Source organism: Tamandua tetradactyla, chromosome 26, assembly GCF_023851605.1.
Source record: "Tamandua tetradactyla isolate mTamTet1 chromosome 26, mTamTet1.pri, whole genome shotgun sequence".
Lineage (NCBI taxonomy): Eukaryota > Metazoa > Chordata > Mammalia > Pilosa > Myrmecophagidae > Tamandua > Tamandua tetradactyla.
In genome coordinates this window covers 47,470,060-47,483,625 of record NC_135352.1, presented here as the reverse complement: position 1 = coordinate 47,483,625, position 13,566 = coordinate 47,470,060, and positions in this window count along the sequence as shown.

The window sequence follows — 13,566 nt, the reverse complement described above, 5'->3', positions numbered from 1 at the left end:
GACCTGTTGAATATGAGGTACCTGCGGGATAATCAAGTAGAGATATTGAGTAGGCAGTTGGATTTATGCCTCTGGAACTAGGGAAGAGAGATCTGGGCTGGAGATTTAGGCTTGTGAAACGTTTGTGTGCAGATGGTAACTAAAGCTACAGAAAGGGTGGGATGACAAGAGAATGCTTAGAGTAAGAAAAGGAGAGGGTCTGGATAAAACCTAAGGAATGGCAATCTTTTTTAAATGGACACACAAAAAAGGAGCAAAAAGGAACTGTACTGTCAAGAAAATTAAAGTAAGTCGAGTATAGGAAATGGAGTGTTTCAAGGAGGAAGTGGTCTACATTGTTAAATACTGCTGAAGAATTGAGCCACATCTGTTGGATTAAGCCACAAGAAGATGTGACTCTATTGGACATCCATATACATTGTGACTCAACTCCATTTGACCAGTTTTTGCTGAACATCTACTTCATGCCAGACTCTGTGCGTATATGTTATAAAGAGGTATTGACTGAGTGACAGGCAAGACAAGAAAACTGGCAATTGAGAACAACAAAAAAAAGGTGTATACTTGACAAGAGCAAGTCAGTATAGCTGTGTGAGTGAAAGCCATATCACTGATGAATAATATTCACAAGATGGAGAATTGGGGACAGTTGATTAGGACTAGTTTAAGAAGTTTGGTTAATAGGCAGAAGAGATTTGAAGTATTGTTGTTATTTCAAGGAGTATCCAGAGCTCACCTAAATGTTGATGGAAAAAGTCAATAGGGAGAGGGAGAGAGGTTGAAGGTACAGAGATGGAGGAATAACTAATAGAGCAAGACCCTAGAGAGAAAAAGAGAGGATGGGAGGTGATCTGTAGTTTGAATGTAGGAGAGGTGCCTATCAGCAGACTGTCACATTGGTGGCCCCAATCAACCATGCCTCCCTTGTGTAGCTCCTTCCTTATTGATTTTTGGTTTAGCCCTTTGATTTGTTCTGGCCATATCTTCATGCACTATACAGTCCTCTAAAGTATACAATCAGTGGCTCACAATATCATCACATAGTATATTCATCAAAATGATCCTTTTTAGAATATTTGCATCACTCCAGAAAAAGAAAAAGAAAAGACCCATACATCCCATAACCCTTACCCCTCCTTCTCACTGACCACTAGTATTGTAACCTACCCATTTTTTATCTCTTATTCCCCTTATTATTTATTTATTGTTTGTTCTTATTTTTTTACTCATCTGTCCATACCTTGGATAAAGGGAGTATCAGCCACAAAGTTTTCAGAATGACACAGCCATGTTGTAAAAGCTATATAGTTATACAATCATCTTCAAGATTCAAGGCTGCTGGAATATAGTTCAACAGTTTCAGGTACTTCCCTCTAGCCACTCCAATACACTATAAACTAAAAAGGGATGTGTATATAATGCATAAGAAAACCTCCAGGATAACCTCTTGACTCTGTTTGAAATCTCTTGGCCACTAAAACTTTATTTTGTCTCATTTAGTAGAGAACACTGGAGTCAGCAGATATAGATTTGCATACCAGCTATGCCATTTACTTGTATGACCTTGTTGAAGCTCAGTTTCCTCACTTATAAAATCAATAAGTGATCCATAGCACCATTGCTAGGCTTCTTGTTATGAGGATCATCTGAGATAATGTGTGAGAAAGTGTTTTATAAACCTTTAGGCAATATGCAAGAGTAAGAGAGCTCAATGAAATGGACAACCATATATCCAGAAAGTTGCTGGATGTGATCTGATTTTGGCTGGAGAAGCATGTATCAGAAAACCCATACTCCACCCCCCCACCACCAAAAAAAAAGTTAAAATAAAATGGAGTCTTAAGTAAAATAATCTGACTTTCAGATGTCACTCTGCTTGGAACCTGCCCTTTTCCTGAGAGTCTCTTCTCTGTTCAACATCTTTGTTCATCCTGACAAAGAAATCCTGGCTCCTTAAAAGTTGGCAAGCAAAACTCTTGTCTCTGAGGATATTTAAATCTTTCTTGGCTCATGATCATTTCCTCTTGGGTGCTGAAATAAAATGATGCCTTCTAGCCTTTCTGGAATAGAACTGTAAGAAAGAAACTGTAATGCTCTCATTTAACAAAATGATCTTCATAAATCACAGTTAACAACACCTCAGGATTTCTCAGATCTCCTACTTTGGTTCTAGATTAAAATTATTTAGATTATCTCTCCTACCTCTCTCTTCCTTTTCCTTTTTAATGTCAATTAACTGGAGATATTGCCCTAACATCTTTCCTCTGTTACTAACCCAATGCTTCCATCTTTTTCCCTAGTAGTTCTGAGAGACCATCTGTCAAAAATGTGCTGGTATCACTGCAGTTGCAGGCTGTTCTCTCTCTGTTTCTCTCATTTTAAAATTACACAAATAAAAAATTCTCATTACAAATCGTTCAAACAAAACCGAAGTTTATAGAGTAACATATCGGGGTTTCTATTCACCCCAATTCCATTCGTTATTTCCTACTCAAGGATAACCACCACTGTTATAGTATGATGAGCTCCTTAACTTCTTTGTCTATACCTTTAAATTGTGGACATATACACTTATTTCCACAATGGATGTTTGTAAAAGTCATTGTGTAAAATGAACATTTTTTTTTGCCAGCACATATGCTCCTATCTCATTCTTTTAATGACTGCACAGCGTTCTATATACAAATATGCCATCATTCTTTAAAATCTCATCTATTTTTGGATGTTCTTTGTGCTGGTTTGAAAGGATGTATGTCCCCTAGAAAAGCCATGTTTTAATCAAAATCCCATTTCGTAAAGGCAGAATAATCCTTATTCAATACTGTATGTTTGAATCTGTAATTAGATCATCTCCTTGGAGATGTGATTTAATCAAGAGTGGTCGTTAAGATGGATTAGGTTTTACAATATGTCTCCACCAATGTGGTGGGTCTTGATTAGTTTCTGAAGTCCTATAAAAGAGGAAACGTCTTGGAGAATGAGAGATTTCTGAGAGAGCAGAGAATGATATAGCCATGACAAGCAGAGTCCGCCAGCCAGCAACCTTTGGAGAAGAAGAAGGAACATGCCTCCTGAGGAGCTTCTTGAAACAGGAAGCCAGGAGAAGCTAGCGGATGATACTGTGCTCGCCATGTGCCCTTCCAGATGAGAGAGGAACCCTGACTGTGCTCAACATGTGCCTTTCCAGATGAGAGAGCGACTCTGACTGTGTTCGCCATGTGCCCTTCCACTTGAGAGAGAAACCTTGAAATTCATCGGCCTTCTTGAATCAAGGTATCTTTCCCTGAATGCCTTAGATTGGACATTTAGTTGCTTTAACTGGGACATTTTCTTGGCCTTAGAACTGTAAAGTAGCAACTTACTAAATTCCACCTTTTAAAAGCCATTCTGTTTCTGGTATATCGCATTCCAGCAGCTAGCAAACTAGAGCATTCTTCAATATAAGAAACTGCTCCAATGCCCTTGTACCCACATACATTTAAACATATATCTACAGAATAAATCCCTAGAATAGGAATTTCTGGGTTAGATGGATACATTGGAATTTAATCTTAATGACAGTAGCAATTGTAAACAAACTTATTTTGTTCAGCACTGAATATCCACTGTCTAAATTAGGGCCTGGCACATGATAGGCCTTCAAAAATTTAATGAAATAATTTCTACATTTCAGGAATAATGAATTCCATCATATTAAGAGATTAAGGAAGAAAAACTTACCTTTTGAAATAAATGATGAAAAAGTATTTGATAGCAATACTTTTCTGATTTGAAGCAAAACTAAAACAAAAATCTTAAAACTGGGAATAAAAGGAAAGTTCTCAGTTTGAAAAGAGAACATACCAGAAAATCATAGCCACCACCATATTTAATGGTGAAATAGTAGACGTATTCTTGTTAAAGTCAGGAACCAAGATAGAATTTGATTAATAATCATAGATACTATTTACCATTTTACTGGATAGTCTAGCCAATTCAATAAGACAAGATGAATAAGTGAGGTAAAAGTGTTGGAGAAAGACAAATCTCTCACCATTTGCAGGTAATCTGTCTAGAAAATACAAGAAAATCGACTTCAATACAATTAGAAACAATCTGGTCATTCAGTATGGTCATCAGATACAAGATGCAAATCCATAAACCCACGGTCACAATCAAGATATCAATCTCCAAAAAGAGCCACTTCTGAAATTTCATGTTCAAACACCAATTTCTCCAGCTGGTACGTCCTATCCTGTTGGCTCCGTGGCTTAAGCAAACGTCACTCTTCAACCTCAGGGAGGCCTCCTGTGCCTTGGCCACACACAGTGCCAGTCCTCTGTGTTCTGCCTTCCTTCCTTGCAGTCTAGAGCCCACATTCTAGTATTCTAACAACGTCCATGTAGTCACTCTCACCTCCCACCCTTCCCTCTCACCACCTTTTGTGTTCACCTGTGGAGGGCAAAGAACAATTCTACCTGAAACTTTTCTTTTGCCTTATAAGCTGTGGGATATTTTTGGACCACACAACCTGGTTAAACTCTTTTACTTTAAACTGATGGTCACAGACCTCATGTAGGCATTCAGTTCTGCCATCGAGCTCACTGCGCTTCCTGATAGGCTGATTTTCCCACCCTTGAGATGGTCATTTCATACTCCTACTCTCCCCAAAACCTCCTGTATCCCCTCTTGCAGATCCATCCTCAAGGTGATGACCTCGCCTTATAATTAATTGGGGAAATAAAAGCATTGAGAAAATGGAAACTATCAGACTCCAATTTCCTCATCTTCCTAACATCAAAACTACAAGCCTGCATATGTGGACTCTCATTTTTTTCTTCTTCTAGCTGGCTAAAAAGAAGTAAATCTATCTCCTGTCCACTAGGAGATGACATCATGTATGAATCAAGAAAACTGAAGAAGTTAACCTTTCTTAATTGTGAGATTACCCTGCTTATATTTCTAGTTGATATATGAATAATATTTTCTTTCTTTTTTATCTTCTTTCTTTTTCCTTTTCCTTACACTTTTGAAAATATAGTTAGATTCTTACTTGTGTGGGTATGAGTGTCGTAATATTTGTAGATAAGTTTGTGTTTTATCTCTGTGGTGACTGGCCAATTACAATAGACACTGCCATACTGGAACATAGCATGGCATGTTTTAATACATCAAGAATTTGAATATTTCTAACTCAAACTTTCTACAGCTATAATTTGCCAAATTAAAAAAACTTGGACTATAATTCTGTGTGGACTGGGCCACAGTGTCTGGGAATTACATAAAATGTCATTAGGGGAATATATAAAATATTATGAATATGCTAAAATCCAATTGAGCTTTTTCCTTTTATGAAATCATTCTTATGGAGTAAATCAGGGTCAACAATAAATGAATCAGAGGTTTTAAAATAAGCTTTTTAGGAAGAGAATTCTTAAACTCTTCATAATTGTATTTTTCTAATGATTCTGACTATAGTTTAGCTTCATTTTCTGATTTTTTTTGCCTGGTTTGGATAACTGGGGATGTACAAGATAGTAGCCATATGTCCAAGGGCTTTTGAAATTGAAACTCAGCCTTAAAATGATATGTGAACATAGAAACAATGGCATACTCATGAGAAAAAAACATAAAAGAAAAACAATCTCAAAAAAAAAAAAGGCTAGAGAAGCAGTGTTTGGGAAAAAAACAACTTTGAGAACCAGTAATTTGTCTATCTGGTATTATTATTTTCAATTTAGTATCTATTCATTCTAATTAACATGCTGAGTTGCCCACGTAGGATTTGTAATTTGTGTTCCTGTGGTAGAATATGGTTTCTTTATCTTTTTAAGAAAATTGAAATTACTAGTTGATAAGAGGATAGAAAGTTCTTGTCTGAAGTTTAGAATACCTGTGCTGAGGATCTCCTCCCAGATTAAAAGAATTGTAAGAAAATTTTAGGGAAGAACACACTGATTAAAAGACATGGCTAGGTGTGTCTGGTGGCAGCCTGAGACACTGAAATAGGACACTTGTTGCAGGCTTGCCCTGCCAGAACTTGCTCTGCACATACAGATGTTTCACAGGACAGCTGGAATGCTATGGACAATGATCAACTCACAGCTGTCTGGGGCAAAGGATTGCTGGCTGAAGGACATATGGTATAGCACACAGGACCAAGAAAAAACAGTATTTCCTCGGGGAAGGGAACATTTAGATCTGTGTGAAAGGGGAAATTCCTAGTGCTACGTGTGTATGCCCAGTAAACAATGCATGTTCAGAAATGGTTGGAGGGAACCCTCCATTTTCATAACATGTTGTTAGGTAGGTTACGTTCTGAAGGGTAACACATGCCCAGGCCATTCAGAAAAGAGTGGGAAAGGTGTAACTTTATTCCTTTTTTTCTGTCATCTCCTAGCAGGTGAGGAAATCTCAGTGATAACAAACCTGGATAGATGCTTAAGAAACAAATGGCTCAGTGCTAAATTTCAGAGATAAAACTTAAAGTACAAAATGTCCATTGTGCAACAAAAAAATTGCAATACATGTGCAGAAACAGAAAATGATGGACAATGCCATCAAAAAGGAATACAAGACTTTGGACACAAACTTTTAAGCATTTTTCTTTAATATGCTCAAAGACCTAAAGGAAAATATGGGTAAAGAAGTAAAGGAAATCAGGAAATTATTGTGAGCCAAAATAAAATGTCAATAAAGATAAAGAAATCATAAAAAGGAACCAAAAAGAAATAATGGATCTGAAAACCACAATAACTGAAATAAAAAAATAAAACCTTGAGGAATTAAGCAGTAGATTGGAGATGGCAGAAGAAAGAATCAGTGAACTCAAAGAGAGTTGAAATGATTCAGGCTGAGGAACAGAAAGCAAAAAGAATGAATAAAAGTGAATAGAGCCTGAGAACCTGTAGGACGCCATTAAGTATACCAATACAGATATTATGAGAGTCCCATAATGAGAAAAAGGGGTATTTGAAGGAATAATGGCCATAAACGTCTCAAGTTTAATGAAAGATATGGAACATACACATCCAAGAAGCTCAAGGAACGCCAAATGGGATAAACTCAAACAGACCCTCACTGGAACACATTATAAACAAACTTTAAAATGTCAAAGACTAAGAGAGAATCTTGAAGGCTATAAGAGAGAAACAAGACATGTACAATAAAACATCAGTAAAAGGTTAAATACCAGTTATTCATCAGAAACCAGAGAGGAAAAAAGTGCTGAAAGGAAAAATGTCAGTCAAGGATTTTACATATGACAAAACTGTTTTCCATAAATAAGGGAGAAGTTAGGACACTCCAGATAAACAAAACCTGAGGGAGTTTGTCACCAGTAGATTGTCCCTACAATAATAGATTTGAAGAGGCAGGAGAAAGGATAGTAAACTACAGGATTGCACATCTGAAATTCAACACACAGAAGAAAATATAAGGAAAATATGAGCAGGGTCCCATGGAATTGAATGACAACATAAAGTACACAAAAATATGCGTTGTGGGCGGGTCACGGTGGCTCAGCAGTCAGGAATGCTTGCCTGCGATGCCAGAGGACCCGGGTTCAATTCCCCGTGCCTGCCCATGTAAAAAAAATATATATATATATATGTGTGTGTGTGTGTGTGTGTGTGTGTGTGTGTGTGTTGTGGGTGTCCCAGAAGAGAAGGACTAATGTAGAAAATAATCACTGAAAACTTCCTATCTCTTATGAAAGACATAAAATTATAGATCCAAGAAGTGCAGCGCAAAATAGATCCAAATAGACATACTCCAAGAGACTTACTAATCATATTGTCTAATGTCAAAGACAAAGAGAGAATTTTGAAAGCAGCAAGAGAAAAGCAATCTATCACATACAAGGGAAGCCCATTAGATGTGTGGATTTCTCTGCAGAAACCATGGAGGTGAGAAGGCAGTGGTATGATATATTCAAGATTCTGACAGAAAAACTGCCAAACAAGGATTCTATATCCAGCAAACCTGTCCTTCAAAAGTGACAGTGAAATTTAAATATTTTCAGACAATCACTGAGATAATTTGTGACTAAGAGACCAGCTCTGAAGGAAGTACTAAAGGGCACTACAGACAAGAGGGTCTGGAGAAGAGTGTAGGAATGAAGACTATCAGTAAAGATGAAAAGAGAAAAAATTGGATATGACACATGTTAGTTAGGGTTCTCTGAGAAACAGAAACAAAAGGAGAGATCTGTAAATATGAGATTTATAAAGATGTATCACACAACCATAGGAATGGAAGGGTCCAAAATCTACAGGGCAGGCTATGAAGCTGACATGCTGATGAAGGGTCTGGATGAATTCCACAGGAGAGGCTACTTGGTTAAAGAAGCCGTGAAAGATTCCCTCTCCTCCCTTAAAAATCTTCAACTTATTTGGATTATCTCATTGAGGAAGGCACACCTTAGTTGATCACAGATGTAATCAACCACAGCTGCAATCAAATGACTGATAATTTAATGCACCAGCCTCCCGGTTTATCAACCAGCCATGAAATACCCTTGCAGCAACAGTCAGGCCAGTGCTTGACCAAACAACTGGGCATCATCACTTGGCCAAGTTGACACACGAACCTAAGCATCACAGTCCACTCCTTATCAACTTGGCAGCTGTACAAATCACATTGAAGCATGCTTAATTTCCAAATAGAACACAATAACAGACATATGTTTTGCCTAACAGTACTCAGCTGTCTTGCATACACCAGAAATGTACTTCATCTCTCCAGACCAGGATGCAAGTCCTTAGGTAACATTCACTCTTAAACTTCATATCTTTTGGCTTAAATACTATAACATGAACAATACAACTTATATCATATGATAAGAGGAAAACAAAATATTTGCTTATGTACGAATGCAAACATACTTATAACAAAGCAGGAGGAAATATTCATACAATTACAGTCCTCATTTCTGTAACTTGTCATGTGGTCATATTTCATATTTATCACTACCTTCATCTATTACCCATTGCATGTTCCTTTTATGTACACTGAATGAAGCTTGGTGTGGTATGGTTGAGGGAGGATGGCTGGCAACATGTATGACTCCAGAAGGAAAGACAGAAGATAAAGACTGAGATGGTATAACATAAGAATGCTTAGAGTGGACAATGATGAAATATAAAAATGTTTTTGTCTGAGGGAAAAAAATAAACATCAACATTGCAAGGTGTTGAAAATGGATGTTATACAGGAAAAGGTACAATCAATGCAAGCTAGGGTCTATAATGAACAGTAACATTGTAATGTGCTTCCACTGAATGTAACAAAGACATTATGCCAAAACTAAATGTCAACAAGTGGGGAATATGGAGGAGGGGTATGGATTATTTGTAGAAGAAAAGGAATGTTTTCATACAGATTGTGGTAGTGAAAGCATGTCTATTTACTAAGGTTGGATCATATAAGGTGCAAATAAAACTGTTTAAAAATGAGCAGAGAGAAATACGTGCTAGAGAAAATGTGGAGAGAGAGATGTATCTATTCACTGTTGGTGGGGACGCTGAGAGGTGCAGCCCCTTGGAGGGCAGTGTAGTGGCTCCACAGGAGGCTATGGGTGGGGTTGCCATATGGTCCTGAAACCCCACTGCTAGGTATGTATCTGGAGGAACTGAGAATCGTGACACGAATGGACATTTGCACACTAGTGTTTATGATGGTAGTGTTAGCTATTCACAATGGATGGAGGTGGCCTAAGGGTAAACGAGTGAGAAATGGATGGGGGAACTATGGTGTATACATATCATGGAGTACTGAGCAACCACAAGGAGGAATGAAGTTGTGAGGCATGCAACTAGGTGAATGAACCTTAAGGACTGTATGGTGAATGAAAGGTGAGAAACAAAAGGAAAAATATTATAATGCCTCACTCATATGGACTAACTGTAATATAAAAACTCAGTGAACTGAAGTTGAAAGCATGGGTTATCAGATTTGTAAGCTCTTACAACAGTTACAACTCCTGAATTATTTCTAAATTCTGAGATATTGAATTGTTTGTATATAACCTGGCTGTTCCCAGAAGCTTTGGGTATTTATGTGACAACTGAAACTCAGAGTTAGAGCTCTTAAGCTATGAAAGCCAGCACTACACCACACAGGTTCTGTTTAAAAAGTTAAAAAAGGGATTAGACTTTGACTAGAGATAATTATGAAGCTGATTTGGATAGGACTGGGATAGAACAGAAAACAGGGTAAAGGGTGATAGCATCCATATTTTAAAACTTGAACTTCTGTGTGAGGCCAAAGGGAGATATGTTTAGTTGGTGCAAAATTTATATTTTGGGTAGCACATTACCTAATTTAGCTTGTATGGTCTGGTTAGTTGAACAGCATAAGTACATGGAATCTTGAATAGAGAGTGAGATTTTGATTTGTACAAGTTAGTGTAATGCCCCAATATACCCCAGAGTAATTTGGGCAGTGAATAAGAAAGTGAGAAAGGAGAAAATATTCAACTTCCCCATTTAGAGAATTTCTGGTATTATCTCAAGCATTAGGGATAAACAAATAAATAGGCTGAGCTCTCAATCTTGGGGTTTGCCCCTTTGAAACTTGTTCTTGCAAAAGATTGACTAGGCCTACTGCTAATTATGTCGAAGTGTCACCCCCAGTGAACCTCTTCTGTTGCTCAGATGTGACCTCTCTCTAAGTCAGCTTGGTAGGTGAACTCACTGCCCTCCCCCCATACATGGGACATGACTCACAGAGGTATAAATCTCCCTGGCAACATGGGACAGACCTCTGGGTATGAGTCAGAACCCAGCATCATGGGATTAAGAAAGCCTTCTTGACAAAAAGGGGGAAGAGAGAAATTAAACAAAATTTAAAAAATTAAAAAATTTTTTAAATTTTGTTTAATTAAAAAAAGTTTCAGTGGCTGAGAGATTTCAAACAGAGTTGAGAGGTTATCCTGGAGGTTATTCTTATGCATTATAAACATATGCATATTATATTAAACATAAGGATAAGCATATTAGTTTATGGTGTAGTGGAGTAGCTGGAAGGAAGTACCTCAAACTGTTGAGCTGTGTTCAGATAGTCTTGATTCTTGAAGACAATTGTATAATGATATAAGTTTTACAATGTGACTGTGTGATTGTGAAAACCTTGTGTCTGATGCTCCTTTTATCAAGGGTATGGACAGATGAGTAAAAAATATGGATAAAAATAAATAATAAGGCGGATAAAGGGTAAAATAAATTGGATAGATGGAAATACTAGAGGTCAATAAGAGGGAAGGGTAATGGGTATTTTTCTTTTTATTTCGTTTTCTGGAATGATGCAAATGTTCTAAAAATGATCATAGTGATGAACATATGACTATGTGATGATATTGTGAGCCATTGATTGTACAGCATCTGTGGACTGTATGTGTGCGAAGACTTTTCAATAAAAATATTTTTTTAAAAAGAGGAAAATAAAAGTCCTACCTAGTGTGGGATCATACCAACAGGAAAGGATTAGATTTAAGAACATGTTTTTCTGGGGTATGAACAACCTCAGACCAGTACAGTTAATATTTTTTGAAACTAGTAGGTTATAGACTTTGGTTGTATAATGCAAACCCCAGGGTAATTACAAAGAAACTACTTTAAAAGTATACAGAAGCAGAAATGAGAAAGGTATCAGAAACATCACAGAAAAACAACTATACACAAAAGAAAGCTGCAATACAGAAAAAGAGAGACAAAAAATAGATATGATATATAAAACCAAAGGACAAAATTGCTGAAATAAGTACTATTTTACAGTAATAATACTAAATGTTAATGAAAGACACTCCCCAATCAAACACACAGATTTGTAGAATACACAAAAAGCATGATGCAAAAATGGGTTCACCTTAGACCAAAAGGCAAAAATATGTTCAAAGTGAAAGGATGGAAAAAGATATACATTAAAATAATGACTGAAAGAGAGCTGGCAGGTATACTAAGATCAAACAAAGTAGACTTCAAGTCAAAAGCTGTTCCAAGAGACACTATATATGAATAAAAGGGTCAACCCACCAACAAGGAATAAGAATCAATAATATTTATGTACCCAAGCACTGTGAACCAAAATACATGAGAAAACACCAGCAAAACTGAAGAGAGAAATAGACACCTCTACAATAATAGTTGGAGACTTCAACACACCACATTCATCAATGGATAGTACATCTAGACAGATCTATAAGGAAACAGATAATTTGAATAATATAAGTGAACTAAACCTAGCAGATATACATAGAGCACTGCACCCCAAAACGGCAGGATACACATTTTTCTTAAGTGCACATGGATCATTCTCCAGGTTAGATCACGTGTTCACTCACAAACCAAGTCTCATTAAACTTGGAATGATTGAAATGATCAAAACTCTCTTCTCTGACCATAATGGAACAGCTGGAAATCAATATTAGGTAAAGAACTGGAAAATCCACAAATATATGGAAGGTATCCCATTCTTAAACAATCAGTGGGTCAAAGAAGAAATTGCAAGAGAAATCATATCTTAAAACAAAAGAAAATGAAATATAAACACATCAGGACTTATGAAGTTCTGTGAAGGCAAAGCTGAGATGGAAATTTATAGCCCTAAATGCCTACTTAAGAATGAAGAAAGCTAAAATCAAGGACCTAACTTCCTACCTGGAGGAACTAGAAAAATAACAGCAAACTAATTCCAAAGCAAGCAAAAGAAAAGAAATAACAAAAAAAAAAGAGCAGAAATAAATGAAATTGATAATAAAAAACCAGTAGAGAACATTAACAAAACCAAAAGCTCTTTCTTGGAATAAATCAATAAAATTGATAAACCTTTAGCTAGACTGACAATTAGAAAAAAGAGAGAAGATTCCAATAAAACCATAAATTAGAGGGAGGATATTACTTCTCATGCCATAGAAGTAAAAAGGATTATAAGAGGATACTATGAGCAACTATATGCCAACAAATTAGACAACCTAGATGAAATGGGCAAATTCCTAGAAACACATGATCAAACTACACTAACTAGAAGAAATAGAAGATCCCAACAGACCATTTACAAGTAAAGAGATTGAATCAGTCATCAAAAACCTCCCAATAAAGAAAAGTCCAGGTCCAGATCACTTCACAGCTGAATACTATCAAACATTACAAGAAGAATTAGGACCAATATGCTCAAACTCTTCCAAAAAGTTGAACAGGAGGGAATATTACCTACCTCACTCATGAGGCCAACATCACCCTAGTACCAAAGCCAGACAAAGATACTATAAGAAAAGAAAATTACAGACAAATTTCTATTATGAATATAAAAGCAAAAATCCTCATCAAAATACTTGCAAATCAAATCTAACAGCATACTACAGGAATTATACACCATTATCAAGTGGGTTTAATCCCAGATATGCAAGGATGGTTCAATTAAAATAATGTCCCTCATTAACAAGATGAAGGGAGAAAGTGGAATGATCATCTCGGTTGATGAAGAAAAAGGAAGTTGACAAAATTGAGCATCCATTCTTGAGAAAACACTTTGGAAGATAGGAATAGAGGGAAAGATCCTTAACATGATAAAGGGCATATACGAACAACC